This window comes from Esox lucius, chromosome 8 (assembly GCF_011004845.1).
Source record: "Esox lucius isolate fEsoLuc1 chromosome 8, fEsoLuc1.pri, whole genome shotgun sequence".
Lineage (NCBI taxonomy): Eukaryota > Metazoa > Chordata > Actinopteri > Esociformes > Esocidae > Esox > Esox lucius.
The window spans coordinates 22,818,903-22,841,784 of NC_047576.1; the positions used below are offsets into that span (position 1 = coordinate 22,818,903).

The window sequence follows — 22,882 nt, forward strand, 5'->3', positions numbered from 1 at the left end:
GTGAGTAATAAGTGCAAAATATTGAGACTGAGAATATGAGTACTTCTGCAGAAAAGATATCAGATATAATTACTTATACATGCTCCTCCTGGCGCATTTTGTTAAAAAAGTTATACAATCTAAATATATAATACAACTGGTTGATAAAGTAAAGAAATTCTGGCACGGGTGTTCAAAAAGGAGAAAAAGGACTGGCCATTGGCACAGAGAGTATAGCCTATATTTTTGACTTGTCCATAGTCAAATCCTAAATTGACAGTCTGTCAGAAGTTGACAGACGTTCTCTGGGCTTAAATCAAACATTGAAATCATAAAGGCATTACAGATGTTTTGTCAAGAAATTGTGTATTCAACTTAACCTACATACTTTCAAAATAATTATAGATTGTTTTATTTATGGAATTAAAAAAGTTCTTGGGGGAGGGTTGATGCGACTTATAATCTCACTATTTCTGTGGTTCTGGATACGGCCTTGTTAAGAAGCCCAGTTAAATAGTTAGTTCTGTGAAAGCATTGGTAAAACAGCTGGTCTTAATTATGGCAATCCAGCTTGAAAAGTGAATTAGGATAAAAACAAAAGACAGCATGGGCTATAAGGTATTATCTTCACAATACTTCAGATGGTGGTGTGCTTAAGCTTGCAAGTGTTTTGGTGTGTGTGTCTTGTGTGTAGGACTGCGATACTTATTGTTATCTAAAATACTTCAGTCACCAACCGAACCTAACTGAGTGATAAAACAAGCAGATTGGCGACTTTATTCCTTGGCGCTGAGCTAGAGAGAGAGGACTGAAGAGGGTCTGCCTGAGTCATGTGAGTGACACTAAGAGACAAGAGGTGCTGAAACTATAGCAGCATAGAGCAGCAACAAAGCAGATGGGTGCTGTAGTTCGACAAACGTAAACACCTTTCATGTCATTTAATCATTCCATCTGATCATTAACATAGTGCATGTCTCAAAATCCATCAGGGTAAAGCTAGCTAACTAGTCAAATTTAAGTGATTTCTAACTATCCTTCTAATGACACATTACAACTGCTTCATTAGGAATATCAAGTAGTAGCTCTGGGCTCTGTAGCATATCCTTCTAATTTAACTTTTAATAACATCATTTTATTTCCATCTTTCACTGATTAGATTTTGCATACGTGGGTTTGCCACCCATGGCCTTTGACATTCTACTTCTTTCACCTGTATGTCTGTAGTGCCACTTTGATAACTTAGAATTGGTTTACAATAAAAAGCTACACGCTACATTAATTACATTCTGGTGTTTTCTGTCTGTCCACTGCAGCCGTCACATCCGGGTCTGCATATTTTTACTTAAAAAAAAAATGACTGACGGCTCTTTTGTTTTCTTGACAGTCTTCCCCCATATATATCAGTTACACGGTCATGCAGTAATTGTGCCAGCCCTGTGTGTGTGTGTGTGTGTGTGTGTGTGTGTGTGTAGATAGTTATAACATGGTATCTATCTACTGTGTACACTCCTTTATCTCAATCGCTTTATGATCAGAGTGATTCCAAATAGCTTCAATGCTGCATTATCTGTTTTGGGATCAATAAGAGAGAATGGAGGGGGAGATAAAAGGCCAGAATAAGGGAGATGGGGGTGGATAAGATAATGGGGAGAGGAGAAAGAGGAGAGGGGAGACGAGAGCGAGAGCATTATATATTTTTTGGATATACTAGTAATGACAGCTTTTTCATTTTCACACAATTGTAATATGGTAGCATTTGTTGTTTTTTTTAACTGGTGACTGTATGCCACCCTTGCCTGGTATATTTTTTCAATTACCAAGCGTTCCTGGAGGCATCTTTGTTACAACGCCCTAATCAGTCAGCCTATCTCTCCATGTCCTGCTCTACTCTCCTTTAGTCTCCTCCCTTCTCTCTGCGCTTTTGTCTTGCCTTTCCCCTTCCTCATCGTTTCTTTCCCTACTATACTTTCTGTCAAACTCGGATCCAAATGAGTGGCCTCCGTGCCACTGATCCAGTAGTTTGCTCATTATCATAAAATAATGGGCAGTGGGTATTCACCACAAAGCTCCTGTTTCTGCCTGCCAACCTCCCATCCTCTATCTGTCTTCCTTTATCTATCTTCTCTCCTTTTATATCTTTTAAATTCTCTCTCTCTCTTCTGTCACTGTCTTCTCTTTCCTCCTAAACCTCCCCAGTGAATGTTTGATAAAACAGCTGCAGCTGTGTTTCACGTGTGACTCATTCATTAATGGGTCCTTGTTAGCAGCTGGCCCTTCCTCTGCCTCAAATACTATTTCGATCCTTTAAGGAAGAAGCCCCACTGAAGTCTCAAATAGTCATTCCAACACAAGGGCATCTAACTGTCTCCTGTCTCATCTGATCTATGACCACATCTTAAAGAGGTATATAGGAAAAGTCAATTTTAGAAAGCCGTACCAATTATTGATATGTGTGTTTCTAAGTGTGTGTGCGCATCTTTGTTTGTTTGTGTGTGTGTGTTTGGGCAGGCTTTGCTGTGCTGGTGGGGACCAGAAATCCTAGAAAAGATAGCAAAACAAGGGCAAATGGGATGACGTTTTGCAGATCTACATGAAGAAATGGACAATACATGGTTGATAGGATAGGTTTGGAAAATTAGTATTTTATAAATATGATTAATATCAGAGTCATTAATAGAATATTAAAATGTGAAGTGTGTACGTTAATGTGTGTGTACATGTGTTTTAGTGTGTGTGTGTGTGTGCATCACTGTAGGGTTACGTGTGTTTGTGTGTGTGCACTTATCATTGTCTTTGTGTAAGAGGGTGTGTGTGTGTGTGTGTGTTTAACAGTGTTTGTGTATGTTTTTGTATGCTCTTTCTCCAATCCCTTTGTTTGTATTATGCTGCATTCAAGGCCTCTAAACAGCAGTGAGGAGATGGTCAGACTGTGGCATTATTTACTTTTTATGGGGCACAGCTGGGCCACCAAATACTCTGACCACACTACAGGACATGAATGCAGCATCCCACTCTTCTGCCTGGCCATGGCAATGGATTCTTCATACAGTTTCCCGGAAATACATTATTCACAAAAAGACTGAAGGCACTGCAAATTCATTTTATATAGGTGGGCATGCATAACTCTTACGAAGGAGGTCAACCCGAGAATTCCAAAATAAAATGCAGAATTTACACATTAAATAAATGTTTTTATTATTGTTAAGGCTTACATTATGGACTTCATTTTACTAGAGTACTTTCCCTTTAAGCCAACTTTCATCGAGGATTTACATGTATGGTCTGTAATTACTAGTGAAAAATGTTCTTCAAATTGTCAATCTTCAAAAGATTTCTTATTATTATATGGTACATAAACAGTATCTTTTGAAAGGTTCAAGCTAGACAGCAAATCTACTATGTTTCTCGTGTTAAGGCAATCCCAACTTTAAATGCTTCAATGTGTATTGACTATGAGACATATATTTGCTTAAATAGCATTACTTAATCCTAAATTAGAGCATTTTGAACCGTTCAAGTTGAAGAGACATAACCAGCTTTGTTTCACATGTTTAGGCTATCCCATCTTAAATTTGTATGTAATTAGTTAAACAAAGCTCCAGCACAGGCCCGGCGCAAGGACAATGTGACTGAGGAGGCAGTTAAAAATGAAAAGGGGGATATCTTATTGTTGGTTATATATCTATAGGGCATTTAAAACTTTAACTAGGAGAGCAGAGAATTCAGCTGAGGGGGCTAAGCCCCCTCATGGCGCCGGGAATGCTCCAGCAGTTTATTTGTACAGTTGAAAATGTCAGTAGCCTTTTAATAATTTTTGCGTGGAGCTGTCCATACCATCCATAATGGCTTTGGATGTAATAGATAATAAAGTATCATGTTAGTTTCAGAAACTTGTGCATTCACTACATGTTCTGGGCTAGTTCAGGGATGTATTTGTTAAGCAAGAAAGCGATCTAGAAAAGATATGCTGATATGTATGTCTCAAATGTGTTATGATGTTATTTTCATCAGTAAATCTGCAAATTAGGCCTCCAAGGTAGCACAGGGCTTTAAGGTGCTCTTTAACACCAAGTGAACCACCATAGTCTAGGTCAAGCCTTGACTGTCTCGCTAGCTGATGAGCGGCTAGGAAGCTCCATGGGTGCTGCCAATTTACCAGCATGCCCCGGGAGCAGGGAGGCATAGTCGGTCTCGTCATGCTCTCGTCCTGGTCTCGTCCTGGTCTCGTCATGCTCTAGCAACTCCCTCAGGCAGAAAGACTTGCAATGATCTTCCGTCCCAAATTATTTGGTAATTATGATGACAGGGTAGGAGAAACAATTGGATAGATATAACTGAGTATGAAAAAAAATGGCTTACATAAGACAATAAGAAAAAAATATATATAAATACTGACAGTCCTAATGAAGAATGATGCAACCATAACAATCAATAATCTTTGTCAATAATCAGACAATCCTTTAAAAAAATTGAACTTACATTGAACATTAAAGTTGTGTTGCAGCTGACTTCCAGTGGTATCACTTCCATGCACACATGTGGCTTTCCCCCTGAGAACAGGGTTCAATTTCTAGTCTGCCCCCTTCCAACTTTGTTTGTTTTCATCTATCTCCCACTGTGTGTCTGCCATTAAAGAATGATGGGGTCCGGTGCCTTTCAGGACACACAAATGAGAAAGATAATTTCTGCAGAACTATAGGACAGTTTTTACCTGAAAATTTAGGCTTTACTGTAGTACTCAGTGTAAAATCCTCCCACCCTTGGCGCTGGGACTCCCTTAGTTGCCGGCTAACCTGAGAGACTGATGTTGTAGACTGTGGCAATACTAAATCATTGCACTACTGACTACAACTGGGTGATATGGAAAAAAGCTATTTTGCCTAAATGTATGCTTTTTTAATGCATTTGTAATGCATATGTAATCTATTTTCATTTTAATTATCATAAAAAAATAATGGTTATCAATTATTTTTATTGTTCTTTTTCTTATTATTATTTATTCACAGAACATCGATTTATCAAGTCAAATTATAGCAAGGTATATATGGAATAATAAACTGTATGGAATTTTAGGGTGAAAGGGATCAAACAGAATCCAAAGTTTCAATCAATCTAAATACTCTAAAAACACAAACAGCATTAAATCCAGCACAACACAAGTACAAAACTAGGTTATCTTATTCTGACTGTTTTACAAGGGTTTTTGGGTGATTCAAAGCTCGGTTGTCCTTTCCCTGTTTCGAAAACCTGCCTGGATTTCCTTGCATTTGAAAGGCTTGAGGGTAAAATGTATAATTATAGAATCAGAGGGGAAATTGTTGTGAATGGCTGGAAGCTGCTGGTTCTGCCTGACTGACTGGTGCTTTGGCTGGTGCTTTGACTGGCTTGGCAGACATGCTCACAGTAACATCAGTGTTAGAGATCTGATCCTCAGCTCTGCTGTGCTTTGCTCTGCAAGCAAGCTAATATACTCTCAGGAATACAGACTGGATGCCAGGGTGGCAATGGGAAAATTGGGAGGAGGTAGGGTGGAAGGATGGTGTTGGGAAAGTGGTATTGAGAGAAATATGGGAGTAAGGAGAGCCATTGCCAATAGCACCATAATTTTGAAAGAAAAATTCAGAGTATGTGTAAATGTACTTACTAAATGAAGCTAATTCTGAGTCAGAGTAGAGGAGGGCGTGAGTAGGTTGTGATCAGAATGCATGTATCTGAAGATACAGACCAATTTTGCCTATTTCTGTGTGTGCACAAAAACAGAATGATATGGGGACGGCGACTTCAGCGTGAGAAACTGAGAAAGTATAAGAGTATGTGTGGCATATGTAGGTTTCACCTGGGTCTGGGTGTACGCAACATGGGTTATGACATAATGCTCGTTTCCAGATTAAGTTACCTCTGGCATCCAGTTAGACCCAACATGTACCTGCATTGCGTGACAGTGTCCATGAAATTGAAGGACATTGCATACCGTTAGGCAGGAAAAGAAAAAAGCTCTTAAAGCTCGTGCTAAGTAACAATAGGCATTATATAAGATGAATATCTCAACTCACCGCGATTCAGAACAGCAGACAAAGTTCAACTCAGCATCTCCCATTCTCCTGCTGAATCAGCGGATATGTCCATTATAAAACTGCCAAAACGGTTTAAAATCTCATGTCAGGTTCATCGGTGTAAATTAGTTATATTGGACGAAACCCACTAAACTCAACAACATCCAAACAGTAAGCGAGCAGAAACGTTTCGGCGAGAGTCGTTCTGCGTTGTGCCTCAGCAGTCTTGCCTACCACTCCAGCCCACTGAGGAAGTTCGGTAGCAAAATGCTTTTCATTATGGAGCAAAGGCGTAAGGTTATCCGGGTATAACTCAACGTTCCTGGAAGCAGGGGCTTTGACCTTTCAGGGGATAATTACTTTATAAAATAAAAGCATCAACCTAAAGATAGAGAGCGCGGGAAAGAGTGGTAAGAGAAAGAGAGAGAGAGAGCATTAGAGAGCTAGGAAAGGCGCAATTCCGCATCTTGATGGGGTAGGACGTGAGTACCTCCGGAAGCGGGCGACTGACTGGAGGGCAGATGCGGAGGAATGCAATTGGGTAATGCTTCACGGGATGTTTGTACCTCTGGCCGGTGGTTACATTTATAAAGTCCACGCAAGCACCTTGCTTTGCTTGACCCGCCTACTCCGCAGCGCCGTCTGAGTGGGGATCCACATTTCAATAGGTGGGTGCGCTGGCGAGCATCAGACACGGGTTTCTTTAACTCTCCTCTCTCCCTTTGCCACTTTTCTCGCAGTCACATGTTTAAAACACAAGTAGCCCTCTGTAATAGCTGCGAAAAGAGGATGTACTTAAGACCGTTGACGTGGCGGGAATGATAACAAGTGCTTTGGAGACAGCGGCTCCCTCATCGTGGAAACAGACACCACTGACTTGCACTACCCAGCATATATGAAATTGCAGGTAATGCATTTCATGGGGTTATTTTAAATGATGTTCTAGATTCTTTAGATGTCATATCTTTCTGGAAAGCAGATTATGTACATTTGAAGAGTAGGCTAATATGTCCGACCAAAATAAATAGGAAGGGCTAATGCAGTCTTTGAGACATTTATTAGAAATGTCTTCATGTCTGTCTGTTATACTTAGTTCTGAGCAGATGAAGGGCAGTGTGGTTGGAGGACGTGTTGCGAGTGGTGAAGTAGGCCTACATGTGGTTTAAGTTGTCATTTGCAGTAGCTTGGTAGTTTACATTTAAATCCTTATACGGTTTTCAGTAGTAGTGATACAGTTTACTACTGAATAAATCTATTTCCAATATAGAGTGTGTTTAGTATTGTTATCTTGGAAACGATCTTTTCGAAGTAGTTCCCACCACACTTTGGCGGATTCAGAGAAGTAGTAGCAGTGGAATATGCAGAAAAAATAACTAAACTTCCAACTTTGGGGGTCATCAGGGGGTCAACTTTGTAATGTCATCAGAAATATACACACTACACATACAGTTACAGATACAGTAAACAGCTGGGTGAATTTGAAATAGACTAAAACATAACCAATATACACTCACCTAAAGGATTATTAGGAACACCTGTTCAATTTCTCATTAATGCAATTATCTAATCAACCAATCACATGGCAGTTGCTTCAATGCATTTATGGGTGTGGTCCTGGTCAAGGCAATCTCCTGAACTCCAAACTGAATATCAGAATGGGAAAGAAAGGTGATTTAAGCAATTTTGAGCGTGGTATGGTTGTTGGTGCCAGACGGGCCGGTCTGAGTATTTCACAATCTGCTCAGTTACTGGGATTTTCACGCACAACCATTTCTAGGGTCTACAAAAAAGGGTGAAAAGGGTGCCCTGGATGTGCAACCCACAAATCTCCATCAACTGTAAGATGCTATCCTATCAATATGGGCCAACATTTCTAAAGAATGCTTTAAGCACCTTGTTGAATCAATGCCACGTAGAATTAAGGCAGTTCTGAAGGCAAAAGGGGGTCAAACACAGTATTAGTATGGTGTTCCTAATAATTCTTTAGGTGAGTGTATAATGAATAATAATATATACAAGTAATTTAATTGCATTTTATTAATAGATATAACAATAAATCCATTGACGAATAAATAAGCTTACTAATGTTCAAAATGTAAGAATGTGTTAAGAGATCCAAAGATAGATCAAATTAAGTGAACTCAGTGAAGTCAATACTGTAGTTAAATAAATCCCCTTGTTCTTCCTGTCTTGCTTTTGGGGGATTGTGGGTAATTCAAAACATTTTGATATTGGTGATGTCTTAAACAATATAATCACGTAAGCATATGTTTTTATTAAGTTGCTCATTGTGCCATGAGATGTAACATGTCACGATGAACAAATATTTTAAGTGGTAAACAAAATTACATTCAACGATAACGCAACCAACACAGTCCAATGCTTGCTATAGAACCTCAAAATAATGTAGGTGTATTGAGCTTCACACTCAACAGAGCATGACAAAGTGGGTTGTTACAACCACATGATTAAACACAGTAATCCATGTTAAACATAAAAATTATCTAGTTCTGAATTTAATAGAACTACATTTTCAAAGTCCATCTTTTTAGTTGTTTATTCAACTGGAATATCAATGAGTTAACGTTTTAAACTAAGGGACCTTGGGAAACCATACTAATAGGTGTCCTATCATTTTGTCCTATATGGTATTTTACTTGTGTGCAATAGTATGCCAACTAAGACCAAACATTAAACATTTTGGAATGATTAGATAATGCTCTTTCCTTTCTGATTCAAAGGTATTGCCAAGGTTACCATTACATTGCACCCATTAATCTAATGTAGTCAGAAATAAATAATAATAAAAAAATAAAACAGTTAGTGTACAAGGCACAAGAGTGGCACAAAGGTCCTTATGAACCATCTACTTAGCATTAGTTAAATCTTTATTCTGTGTTCATGTTTTGTGTCACTTAATAATACCTTCTCACAAAAGGATGGATATGCATTGGACCACGTTGCTCCTTAAGGTCTCAGAACACCATAAATTATTAATTGCTAAACAATCAGAAAACTTGACACGATGGTAAGTACATTATATTTGCCATTTTATTGACAAAATCCATTGTGAAACACCGGTTGCAAGGACTTAAGAATGGTTTGCAACCTTTTCAATGCTGTTAACCTCACAATCGTATTGACCTTGTAAATATGTACTAATAATGAAACAGGGAGACAGATGTCACTGATGTTGTTGATGTATTACATGTACATTCTTCCAGCACTTCAGTCTTTCAACACAAAATACATGCAATGCAATAGTTTAGCAAGTGAGCCTTGTCCATGGTGCTGAATGCCTTATAATGAGTAACTCATTTGACCAATGCATCTGACTGCAATGATTTGTAGACTCAATCGGTTCTTTCCACTCAAAGAAAATGCACTGGTTAAAAATTACTGTAGAAGCAACCCAAAATTGGTAATTAAAACACCAACTTCATTGGATTATTCAATCTGAATGCATTTTTAACGCAAAAGATTGCGTTATCTAATTAACCCAAAGATGGGGAAACCAACAACTATATAATCTGACTGCTGTTAGATAATAACTTCCATATTAAATTGTTTTATTCTTCTTCTTATTATTATTATCTTCTTTTGCTTTCTTTTATTTGTACTGTATATATATATACAATTTCTTTAAAATAACATTTTATTAAAGTTAAATAATATTTCATAAAATATCAATGTGATTATAATAGATGTATATAATAACTTTACATTTCAAACCATTGTACAATGATACCCACCCCCAGTAATCACACTCTGTGTCCCTAACACATGAAAGTAAAATTAATGTTAGTCAAGTCTATTTATTTCAATAGCTCATTTAAATCTGCTTTTTGACCCTGAACAGGAAAAGGCTCTTATTATCAGGTCAAACCAGTTTCACAGTCTGAAATGAGACATAATTCAGATTCCTGGCCAAGCAATTTGTATCTGAAAAAACTGATTTCATGGCCTTCAAGTGGTCTTTATACAACAAATAACTTGCTACACAATATCCAAGTAAGCGGAAGTGCAAGCACGACCACCCATCTGTTACTACATTGCGCAAACAGCCGTTGTTAGTGGGTATGTTCATCATCTCAGGCATTTATGATGTCTCTCACCTATCTTACATTGCCTGGATAGGTATTTTTAGTATCAACTAACTGCATTATAATGTATGTTGGCTATCTGTCATTTGACGTAGTTGAAATTGATGGTTGGTGCATGCAATGTCTGACTAGTATTACAACTAGCATACCAATGCCAACTGCCTGATTTGGTCAGTTGTATTGTGCGGTTTGGACAGTCATTAATCAAAAAAGCAGAAGTCACTTAAAATGTAAAGAAAGCTTACATTTCAAAAGGTCCAGCAAGTTTCCAATAAAACCCTTTCCATTTAACATTACAGAGGGCTCTGAGCAGCTTGTCCCTATTCAGCTGGCAGATGAATAGTTCTTGTTTCTCTGTCTGCTAGAGTTACTCTATTTTGATTTCAACCTTAAAAGCAACCCCAAATAAAGTATTTGTAAATGCCTTTGTCAAAAACCTCTACACTGGAAGCTTTGTTGGACTGAACTGATAGGATAGGTGGACAGCATTTTAGAAATGCTCCCATTATTTGTTATTATTTTGCTTAATAATTCCCCCATCAAAATCTGCATAATGATGATTGCAGGATAGCAGGAATCCCCTTCATAGCCAAATTGGTCTATTGTGGAAAAAAGTAATGCAACAGTTCTGAATATTAACTGGTTTTCTACATAGTATGATTCATTTTCTGCCATTACGAACATTTTGAAAAACCTTTGCAAAAACTACTTGTAATCTTTAAGGCCAATTGACTTCAGATTTTGTATGCGGATCCACGATATATGTGTAACTTTAGTTTGATCAAATTAAGTAATGCAGCAGAAAACTATGCAAAATGGTGGAAAAAATGGAAGACCTGTACCCAAAATGTATTGGCCAAATTACAAATACATGTAACCTTTTTGTAAAAAGTATTATGGCCTTCAACCCATTTTTTTATATGTTGACAACATTGCATCGCCTTCATTCTTCAGTCCCCGACCCACTATAAGTACTCTAATTCCATACATTTCAGCATTAAACTGAAACGAGCCCTGTTAGCATACTAATCAGTGATATTCCAAAAATGGATCTCCACTAAGGGACCATGGTGGGCGGTGATGGAGGCAAGAAACAAAGCAGCCCCGTCAGTTTATGGTTAACAGTCAGTGTATGTGACATGCTGGGGGGTGTTATGCTAGTTGAATGTTTCCATGCTATTATACTGGTGAACAATGCAAGAACTACTCTCCCTGTCACTGTTATGTTAATGGTTGTTATAGAAAAATCTAAGGAGAGTAATGTCTAATAAGGATTAACAGGTTTATTTGCTATTTTTTGCCTGCAACAAATTAGGATTTGGTAGATTTCTCTGATTTTTTATAATTTGTTATCATTCGTTCACTTTATAGAACTGAAAGCCCTAAAGATCAACTCTCCTAAAGTCTAGAAACTCCTTTCCTCTGCACCCTAATGCCACCTGAATCCCCATGTAATTTAACCTTAGATATCCTTCTACGAACAGTCGAGGACAGTTGATTCAGGTATGTAACTTCATTCCATGCGACCCATTGGAAAAGGAATCAAGGGAGCATCGACTTAAAGCTCCTTTATTTCAGCTCCATTTCTCTGGTTATGACTTGGCAGAATACTTTGAGGCCAGTGGCCTCGGCTCCATTTAAAACACGTGGGATTACATACCTTTCTTAGCAGAGGAGCAACACTCCATTATTCATACAGATTTAACATTTCAATAGTTTCATGTTCTTTTATTGTCTAGCTGGTAGTGTGGATTAAATTATAAATGTAAACAGTTACAGCTGGTAAATATCACACCTCTTTCGATTATGATTTGTTCTTATCCATGGATTCATACATTTGGGAGAAGGAAAATGTTGTAAACGTATGTGATTAATGCAGCTAACATAACTTATTCACATTTTTTAAATCATTCAAACAGGAATGCTCTTAGTCATTGAGCTTTCTTTTTATTAATCATGAAGATTGTTTCTGATGATGTAAGGCATATTGATTAATCATGAAGTCAGATGATGTTTAATAACGATACATTAATTACACTATTATGGATTTGAGGTGTCACTGAAATGTATTGACATTGATTTTGGAGGTGGTTGCTATTCTGCAATTTTAAACACAGAGGACAGTGTTACATAACTTTTCAGCCTCAGCTAAGCATCCTTTCTCCAGTTTGATCCCAATTTCCTATCATGAAATTCTAGATGCATTTCCCAATGTTTTCATCAAAACTGGCATTACCTTCACTAAACATCAAACTAGTTCCTTATATTACATACAGTATATCAAACCCAATCATAGACACATGAGTGAACATAAAACAACTTCATATCCAGAAATGATTACTCACTGGTGTAATAATTGTCGGTTAGATTTTTGATCATTGCATAAGTAATCAAGTTCTTGACCTGAGGGAATATTCATGGTACAGTAGACTCAGTGCTTAGCAATGTGTGTGCTAATTCCAGGGGATTGTAGCATTGATAAGCCACTGCAAAGCGGATGAGAGAGGTAAGCTGCTCTGTCTACCCCTCAGTAGGCACAGATCACATTCAGAATCTCACAGAGATTATGTCCTTCCCTTTTCAAATGCATTGTCCTGCCTTTTCATAAGCACACTTCTGTGAGGCTTATGAAATCTTACTGAAGATTTAATATGTTTAGGACTTTGAGAAACTAGCGAAAAAGAAACATTCAAAAATAGTATTGGTTGTATTTTTCAGCACATCTTGAAAGGTATTCCCATGCATTTGCTCTTATTTAATTTGTTGATATATTAAAATTTTTCTGTCAAAAAAGGAATGTATCTCCCAGATATTATGTGGCTTTGCCTCTCTGTCTACACTCTGGCCCGCCACTACATCCTGGTGTAAATGGAACATTGTATGGCTTTCTACCTTATGTTGCTGCTCAGGAGGAGGGCCATCAATGATACCAGCGGAGCAGATAGGTGGGAGATTTGTCAGCAGTGATATAGTGCTGTGAGCGAGAAGCCCGTCTCCTCCGTTACAAATCCATCATCAGTGATTACCGGAGATAAAGTAGCAAGCAGCAACAAGCTGTTAGAGCAAAGGATGCTGTGGCTGACCGACCACACAGATGAAAGTGAAGACTGCCTCCTGAACAACTCCTAACCAGGCAGTACACAGTTAAGGCTCAACCTGTGCAGAGCTCATGCCCCTTTGCTATTTAGTGCCCTTTCCCATTGGTACGTGCCGTCCATCTTCATTACGCGCGTCACACACTCCGACGGGCATTCATAGTCTGTCTTAGTTATGCGCGTCACGCACTAGGACAAGCATTTGTTGTCCGCCTTCGTTACGGCCGGCATGCACCCCGACCGGCATGCGTCGTCCGTTTCCTTACTGTAGCACGTCATCTATCCGTGTAAGCTGACAATTTACTCACCGCCCATTTTTTTTCAGTTTCTGCAAGTTTTTTTTTAAAGGACTTTGCACAGTACTGCTCCTAACCCATTTATTAAGTACAGTTAGAGCTTGTGTCTTTATTGGCACACAAATAACATTTTGAGCTGTGGGATTGAATTTCTTTTTTTGTTGTTACGTTTATTTTAGGAGCATAAGTCTTCACGTCGCAGCATGTTTGCATAATAGGAGTGTACCTTTTTCGTAAAAAGTTACTATATCACTCAAATTGGGTTGAAGAAACAGCCAAGAAGGGGACACGCCTTGACCCAGAATCGACCATGTGTTTGAAGGACCCGTCATCTACCGACAGTTATCTCTGGTAAAAAAAAATAGAGAAGTAGAAGAAGGCATGTAGTGAGCCTACATGATCCCTGTCACTGTATTTCATGACGAGGCCTGCATGACAATTCCCTCAGCTGACAAGGATAAGTGAGGAAGGAGAGAAAGACTGCTCTGTGACAGGATTTGGAAGGGGAAAACTGGAGATAAAACCACATGACTAAGCAAAAGGTGTTGCCCATTAAAATGTAATTTACAGCTGGTTTTCACATCTTTAGCCCTGTAAGCTGCGGCTGTAGGCCTCAGTGATTGGCCATGAAAAGGATGTAACAAATTGACACAGCTTCTCTGAAACGCCAGCCATTTATTAGACCTACCACTACTTAAGCTGTCTCAGCAATGATTGGTTTGGTGCTAAGTCTTCCACAGCTAATTTTTCTAAGGACAAAGAACTGAACTGGATGAAGAAGTGTACGCCACACTACAGTGTGCCTTGGTTGACAAAGTGACTACAATCTTTCATTAAGTTTCCCCTTGAGTGCAATGCCTTCTACTGCCTTCCCCATCAACACTTGTAATACAAGAACTGTAGTTTAAAGATTTTGCATTAAATAAAAATGATAAAAACTGCAAAATAAATTTAACCAATGTGGTTTACATTTTGTTTTTGGTAGTTCTACATATTGATCCTGTTTTATAAAGCATAAAAGAAACCTGCAAATTATATTTGAAGCATGTGTTAAAACATATTCATATAGATAAAAATATAACATCATTAACATTTTGTCAATTAATATACATTTTGTCAAAATGTATATGGGATGAATTTCTGCCTGTTTCTTTCCACAAACTGTCAAGGAAGCAGAGTGTGTGAAACTTTTAGGATACTTTGTAATGGTTAATGGGTTGAAATTATATTTACTGATAATTAATAAATGTTCTTAATAATTAGTGATGTTCTTCGAAGGTTTGATTTACCGTGAGGATTATCCATATATTGTAAAGGATTTACTAATCATTAGTTCAGCTTATCAGGGACTGATTAAAATGTAGGACTATCTAGATATGCAAAACATTTTAATTTCCTAAATAATTTTGCTGTTGGTTGCCTAATTCAAGCTCCCGGGGCAGGGTTTTATAAGAGATACCTTCAGTTAAAATCTGTGGAATACTTAAATGTATAAATATAAACATTTGGTGAATAATCCAATGGTGTAATTTCTAACATAAGTGTACTTATTTCATCTGGAGGAAGTACTTCACAAATCTGGGCAAACATTGTCTTAATGTAGCACACTTTAGAACTAGAGTAAGCTAAATTAATCTCACCAGAGTGGATTAGAAGTGTGTTATTCTTTGAAGATATGGGTGTGCCCTTCATAGAACAGCCAGATTTTGTGGACAGTTGACAAATAATTTATTCTTATTTCAACTTGTGTTGGTAAACAATGTTTGTGTTTTTGCCAAGTAACCACAAAGGTACAGAATTTGCTAGTCAAAAGTACATTTTTAATTAAAACAGTCATTTCTACAGGTAAATGTCTGTTAATGTTATTGTTCGTTGGTATGATAACTAAGATTAACTCAAATGATCAGGGGCCATACTCACAAAACATTTTATCTTTCAACTAGGAGGACTCCTAAACAGCACTAAAAGTTCCTAGCTAAGAGTTTCCTCATAAAACGTATTCACAAAGCTGCTAAGACCAAATTTTACTAAGGAACGAGGAGAAATCTTAAGATAAAAGAAAGGGTGAGGTTGACCCTGCTGATATGAATAATGTTGTGTTCCACAAACAAGCTTACTTGCTATGCCCCCTGTGATTGGCTGATAGGGGATGGGTCTCTGTTAGTGCATCATAGCAATACTGTAGAAGAATGTGTCATGTTTCCATATTGAAATAAAGATACTAAAATTAAAATGTAGGCCAAGTGTCACTGATTAAACATGAAACTAAGAATGATATACTGACTTGTCAAGATATGTTCAGCTAATTGTCAGTCTCTTACATGTCTGTCAGCTTGTAAAGAAATGCGTGTTAACCTTTTGATGGTGCAATAGTTGGTGCAATTATGTGTCCCACCACCAACTCCACCCGGTTGTCGAGCTATGGCCATAACGTCAGCTTCATTTCTTTGTATTTGGCAAGGAAACTAGGAAACTTAAGGATTTGTCCTGATTACGACCTGATTACGTGGCGGATTCCCAGCAGCAGCCCTATTAAGATTGTTTGTGACTTGGTCTTAGTGACTTGGAGTCCTCTTGACTACTCCTAACTTTTCACAGATTTAGGAGCTGGTTTTAGCGCTAAAACGTTAGGACTGACACTGCACATTTTTTTTTAAGAGTTGCTCCTAAATCTGCAAGTTAGGAGCTACTTTTAGCCTTAAGAGGTTTTGTGAGTATGGCACCAGATTTGTTATTTTCCTGGTGAATAATGCCCCTGTAATATTTTATACGTATTAACTTATATTCACATGCATAACAGTTTAATAATGATTTAAACTACATAGGCAATAGAGCAGGTGGAATAAAAAAAAAATATGCACAGCAAAATCTTGCATTTTTACTGAATTGAACAGTAGATTTTTTTAACAAAGGCAGGTGTAATTAGTCCCTAAATTCAGAAAGATCTGTATCATTGCTTTGTCTGTAGAGCCTTATCTGAAAATACAAACATGTGTCTTCAGTGCTTGGAAGCCCTGACAACATGTTGTTGTCACCTTTTAAGACATCCAATGATATGATTTTTATATTTTCACTTTCCGTACTAATTTAAAAGTGAATAGCTCATTACCTGTCATTCCCCAATTCAGCAATCAACTGATCAGATAGTTAGCTTAACCGTGCCACCGTGACCACTAAGTCTACCATTTGTGCTGCAAATTTAGCAGAAGAATGCATTCAGAATGTGATAAAAAAAAATGTATGGGTATGCAAAGTTTCCTGTACTAATGCCCGATGCAGTTCCAATTCTGAATGTCTGATACTTTATGTTATCTCAATGCCTATTCCATGCGGCTAATGTATTTCAGTGAGAGATTCTGTTTTCAGCAAAGGCTGTTTTTAACATACTTATTGATGAGTATGACAGAAAAAAAACAAGACGTACCAGCTTAATGATATTTCAGGATCACTTTTTATTGAACTCAAGTGAAACAAAAATGGCATAAGCTTTAACAACAATAATGGGTGTTTATAAAATCTAAAGTTGTGGTTTGCACACCTAAAGATAATGGTCTTTGTGAAGTGTTAAAAAGGCATGTGGCTGGTTTATATAAAAAGCATGACACTTGAAGGCCTTTTTAGTCAGATGGAGAATGGAAATTGGTCCTATTGTCCTGTATACTTACGTCTGATTACTGTAATTTATTTGTCCTCGGTTATACCTGGCCATCAATTTGTCCTCTGTTATTTTACTGCTGTGCTTTGAATCTGCAAATAACAGACATGCCCTACTCAGCGGTTTGAATATAAGTTATCTTAAGTGAATACAGTGTGAATAGGGCAACAATTATTTGACTGTTATGGCAATCATACAGGTGCTGGTCATAAAATTTGAATATCATCAAAAAGTTGATTTATTTCAGTAATTCCATTCAAAAAGTGAAACTTGTATATTGTATTCATTCATTACACACAGACTGATATATTTCAAATGTTTATTTCTTTTAATGGTGATGATTATAACTGACAACTAATGAAAATCCCAAATTAAGTATCTCAGAAAATTTGAATATTACTTAAGACCAATACAAAAAAAGGATTTTTAGAAATCTTGGCCTACTAAAAAGTATGAACATGAAAAGTATGAGTATGTACAGCACTCAATACTTAGTTGGGGCTCCTTTTGCCTGAATTACTGCAGCAATGCGCTGTGGCATGGAGTCGATCAGTCTGTGGCACTGCTCAGGTGTTATGAGAGCCTTCAGCTCTTCTGCATTGTTGGGTCTGGTGTATCGCATCTTCCTCTTCCTTTTCTATAGGGTTAAGGTCAGGCAAGTTTGCTGGCCAATTAAGGACAGGGATACCATGGTCCTTAAACCAAATCCTGTTGGGAAATGAAATCTACATCTCCATAAAGTTGGTCAGCAGCAGGAAGCATAACGTGCTCTAAAACTTCCTAGTAGACGGCTGCGTTGACCTTGGACCTCAGAAAACACAGTGGACCAACACCAGCAGATGACATGGCACCCCAAACCATCACTGACTGTGGAAACTTTACACTGGACTTCAAGCAACATGGATTCTGTGCCTCTCCTCTCTTCCTCCAGACTCCAAAGGAAATGCAAATTTTACTTTCATCAGAGAACATAACTCAGCAGCAGTCCAGTCCTTTTTGTCTTTAGCCCAGGCAAGACGCTTCTGACGCTGTGTCTTGTTCAAGAGTGGCTTGACATAAGGAATGCGACAGCTGAAACCCATGTCTTGCATACATCTGTGTGTGTTGGTTCTTGAAGCACTGACTCCAGCTGCAGTCCACTCTTTGTGAATGTCCCCCACATTTTTAATGGGTTTTGTTTCACAATCCTCTCCAGGGTACGGTTATCCCTATTGCTTGTACACCTTTTTCTACCCTTTGCCTCTCTATTAATGTGCTTGGACACAGAGTTCTGTGAACAGCCAGCCTCTTTAGCTATGATCTTTTGTGTCTTGCCCTCCTTGTGCAAGGTGTCAATGGTCGTCTTTTGGACAGCTGTCAAGTCAGCAGCCTTCCCCATGATTGTGTTGCCTACAGAACTAAACTGAAAAACCATTTAAAGGCCTTTGCAGGTGTTTTGGGTTAATTGGCTGATTAGAGTGTTGCACCAGGTGTCTTCAATATTGAACCTTTTCACAATTTTCTAATTTTCTAAGATACTAAATTTGGGGTTTTCAGTAGTTGTCAGTGATAATCATCAAAATTAAAATAAATAAACACTTGAAATATATCAGTCTTTGTGGAATGAATGTATACATTATACAACTTTAACTTTTTGAATGGAATTACTGAAATAAATCAACTTTTTGATGATATTCTAATTTTTTGACCAGCACCAGTACTCTGTATTTGGTATTTGGTACTTGGTATTTTAATCCTTGATTATCTCGGGTGTTAAATTAACGCAATTTGGCAGTGTCATCTTGTTCAAAGGAAGATATGGTTCTATAGTAAATATATGTAAAATATTACTTGGTTTACTGTGAGGTTCTGTTTTGTTTTTGCTGTTGTCCTTGAATATAGCCTGTTCTGTTTGGTTTTTGTCCTTTGTTTTTGAACGTAGCTTGTCCTTCCATATTGTTGTTTACACCTGTGTGTTCTTAGCACCCAATTTATTCAGTTTGGTTTTCCAGTTTTATTCACGACTCTATTAAGCATGTTATTCTGTGACTCTTTTAAATGTACCAAGTTCTCTAGCCGTTTTTTTTCCTACCAACGATTATTAGGCTTGTCCCTGAATGTGCTTTTGCATGATCTGCTTTTCTGTTATCTGTTGTCTGTTACTGACCAAGAGTTTTGCCTGTTCCTGGTCGTGTGATTAAACATACATGCTCTGCGCTTGGAACCACCTCCTGCCTGTGTCGTATTCTTACAGTAGCCTGAAATGCTAATATATAAACAATTGTTTTATAAACAATTACAAATTACCAGCTTGTTGTTATAAATAGTAATACTATTATATTTTAATTATTCTCATGCATTATATCACAGACCAGAGACTAAAAACCAAATAGTAAATACCCACCAATCTCCCTTCCCTTACACAAGCACCCCAACTTAATGTAGATACAGTCAATCTCTTATTTTTTCAATGAAAGTTCTCTTTAACCCAATGGAAATGGGACATGCATGAGTTTCATGTTAGCAGTGCAAATATTAAAACAAAACAAAGAGTAGGGCTCTTGCCAATGTAAAGCAACCGTCATTATAAGTCATATATGTTCATTAATATTGTCAAAAGACATGTGATTCAAGAAGGAATTCTCATTAAATGTATTGTAATGTTTTTACCATAACAGTGGAAAAAGACTCATCACACTTTGACATCTGTATTCTTAAAGATTTGGATAGGAGTATGCACTATGCTGGGGTAACTCTCAACCCCCGGCCTTGTTGTTTTCTCCCTGTTAAAGACTAGACAAGGCGAGGGATTCAGGAGCCCTTTGGAAACTCTGATTGACAGTCATGCTAAATTACAGAGAGTTTCCAAGAGAGGCTGGTTCTCTTGTGGTTCCACAAACTCTAATTCATCCTGAATCCAACGCAGCCGTTCCCATGTTTCTCAGCCGTGATTTAACTGTTCTAAAACACCCCTGTGAGCTCAGTGCTGAACAAAACCCAAATGCTGCTAATGCCAAGTTAATTAACACAGACCCAGATGCTCAGCCCTCAGAAAGCCAAAGAGCGCCAGAGAGGGAATATTGTGCTCTAGATCAGTTTTTTTTTTACGCTAATGCTTTGGTGTCAGTGGGATGGACATTTGCAAGGCCGTCTCAGCTGCTTTGTTAATTTTGTTTACGCAGCCTTCTCTTTCCAAAAATGTAGTGATTCATCTGGGCACCGTAGCTTTTGACGCTGCTACCATTTGCTGTTGGCTCTTTATAAAAGTCTGAGCCCGCCAGCAGGTGGATGGTTTTCAGAAGTGTAATGAGAAAATAAGATAATTGTCTGGCATAATCAAATTAGTTAGCTTTACGTATAAGAAAGAAAAGTGTAATTTCACTCGTACAATCCCTAAACAAATGTTGAGTTACTTCATTTACATTTTTTATTTGGTGTTCCTCGTAATGTAAAGCAAGTCATTTTACAAATCCTGGAAAACATTGAATACCAACTACATTTAACTTTGGAGACTCCAATGAATTACTCTGAATCAATCTGAATCAAATGTTATCAGCACTTCACAAAATGATTAATTGGACAGTGCTATAATAAGGTGAAAGGACTGCTATCTTTTAAGTAACTTCAGACTAGCTTTCTCATGATTTTCTGCCTTGAATTCTATATATTTCTACCCTTTCCTTCTCATCCCAGTGAAAGTCACAGAATACTGAACCACAGTGATTTGCAGCCCTTGGGTTATAAATAGGCGAAATAAACACAATGGCAGATGGCAGGGAGCTGGAAGGGTATATATGATAAGACAAATGATTTAATCCACAACATTAGTTAGCATGATGAGGGTCTACATCATGCAGGTTTCTGTCAAGAAAATACCTTTAATCCAACATGTATCCTTGAACCAAACAGTGAGTTACTAACCTTTTCTCCAGAAAAATCAAAGCCCTTTCCTTCATCAAATGGTGTGGATAATTGAAAGGAAAGATACCAGCATGTTCATTTTCTTTGAGGTAAAGATAACTAAAGGTCAAATCAGTTACTATGGTAGTAGACCAGTTGTTGATAACCAACCCGGTCACCTAATCATTTAATTGACTTTTCTTTGCATGCCATATCTCACCAATTACAGAGTATGAAGAGATACACACGCACAGGGACCCAGGTGGGCCGGCAAGGTTATCAATCATTCAACCAGGTCCCGTAAACACTAACAGTCTGGGAACAGTGAAGATCAACAGCCAGTTAGTGTTAAAAAATCTCCTCCCACCTCTATTAAAATAGAGTGACATTCAGTGGCTGCTTGATCACATATTTCTCAGATGGATTCTGTGTGGCAGATGACCTGTACCTCCTCTCTCTAATGCTTCAATACTTGTACATTTGTAGCTTGAGCCCTTTGAGAAACTGCTGCTTTATTTCTTGTATGACTCTCTTGATCTGAAGGGGCGGTGCAGATTGAAAAGCATCACCCTGTATGTCTTGTTAGTTGTCAGTGACTGTAGGCAGTTAATGACACTGAGACATGCAGGCATTCTGCTCTCTGAGGTATGCACGCTTTTGATTCCTCATGGGCACTATCAATCACTGTGGTAACTGTAGCCTCACATAACTTATTGAAAGCCATCGTTTAGCCTACGGGCAGTGGGAGGAGAGGGGGAGCAGAGGAGGAAGGTACAGAAATCTATAATATTTTCTCTCTCTCTGTCATCTTCCCTTTTGTTGCTCTCATTTTCAATTCAATTCCAAATATTTTATTGATATGACATATTTATCTGTCATTATATATATTTTTTTTCATTCTTCTCTTTTTCTCTCTCTGATCTCTCTATTCTCTGGTTAGTGTGCATCTACAGGCACCTGGCCATTCAGACTGGCAGTGGTCTATAATGTTGTGAAGGATCGACATTACCAACACTAACACTCTTGAGATTACTTTTGGACCTGGACAAAGTTTCCATGTAAGGTATAAGGCCCATTAGTGGTAACGTGAGCATTTATTATTTTCTATTTTTATTGTGACTGGGGATTGTGTTTTCGATTTCAGTGTCAGGCACTATTTCAGCCATTTCTAAACTGTAATTCTTAACTATTTGGAATCAATACCTAAACTTTGCAGCTTGGGCAATTTAAGGTGGCGTGAATAGGTCATGACAAAATGTGACCAAATGGTGTAATTAAAATGTAATGTGATTCGGTTGCTGTAGTTCTGGCCAGGGGTGACATTATATGTGGAGATTTGGTAGTAGTAGGTTATTATTCCTGTAGACAATCATACCAGAATTGCACCTTGCAACCCCACAGGGCCAGAAAGGGGGAACTCTTCTCTTTGCTCTAAATATCTAATCCCAATGCCCCACAGCAGTGAAGGGAATATTGCCCTGTTTAGGTTGCCCTCTTTTGGATGAGATGTTAAATGGGTGTCCTGACTCTAAGTGGTCTCTAAATATGTAAAGGCACTTACCGTATAGATAATGGGGTTAATGCCATTGACTCACTAAATGTCCTATTTGGCCCTTCACATGATCATGGCCACCTAATCATCCCCAGCTTCAAACAAATTCATCCCCTTTCCTCCTCCTTAACTGAAATAAATTGTAAAGTACTATAGGAACTATGATATTTTTAATAACTAATGTATGTACGTTGCTCTGGATAAGGTTGTCAGGTAAATGCCTATAGTAGGTACCATGACATGGCTGTATACAAATTGTGACAGGGTTTA

General features: G+C 38.0%; 1 protein-coding gene across 2 annotated transcripts in view; it reads right to left on the reverse strand.

Annotated features, from left to right (window-relative positions):
* brinp3a.2 (bone morphogenetic protein/retinoic acid inducible neural-specific 3a, tandem duplicate 2) overlaps nt 1-13,110 on the reverse strand; it is a 78,598-nt gene extending 65,488 nt beyond the window's left edge. The window contains exon 1 of one of the 2 annotated variants that reach the window (XM_020048777.2): nt 13,028-13,110. The gene's annotated coding sequence lies outside the window, so the exon portion shown is untranslated. Of the gene's footprint in view, nt 1-6,032; nt 6,604-13,027 lie in introns of those variants that run through there. The other variant, XM_010895114.3, reaches the window with a different exon arrangement.
* Nucleotides 13,111-22,882: the final 9,772 nt, after the last annotated feature.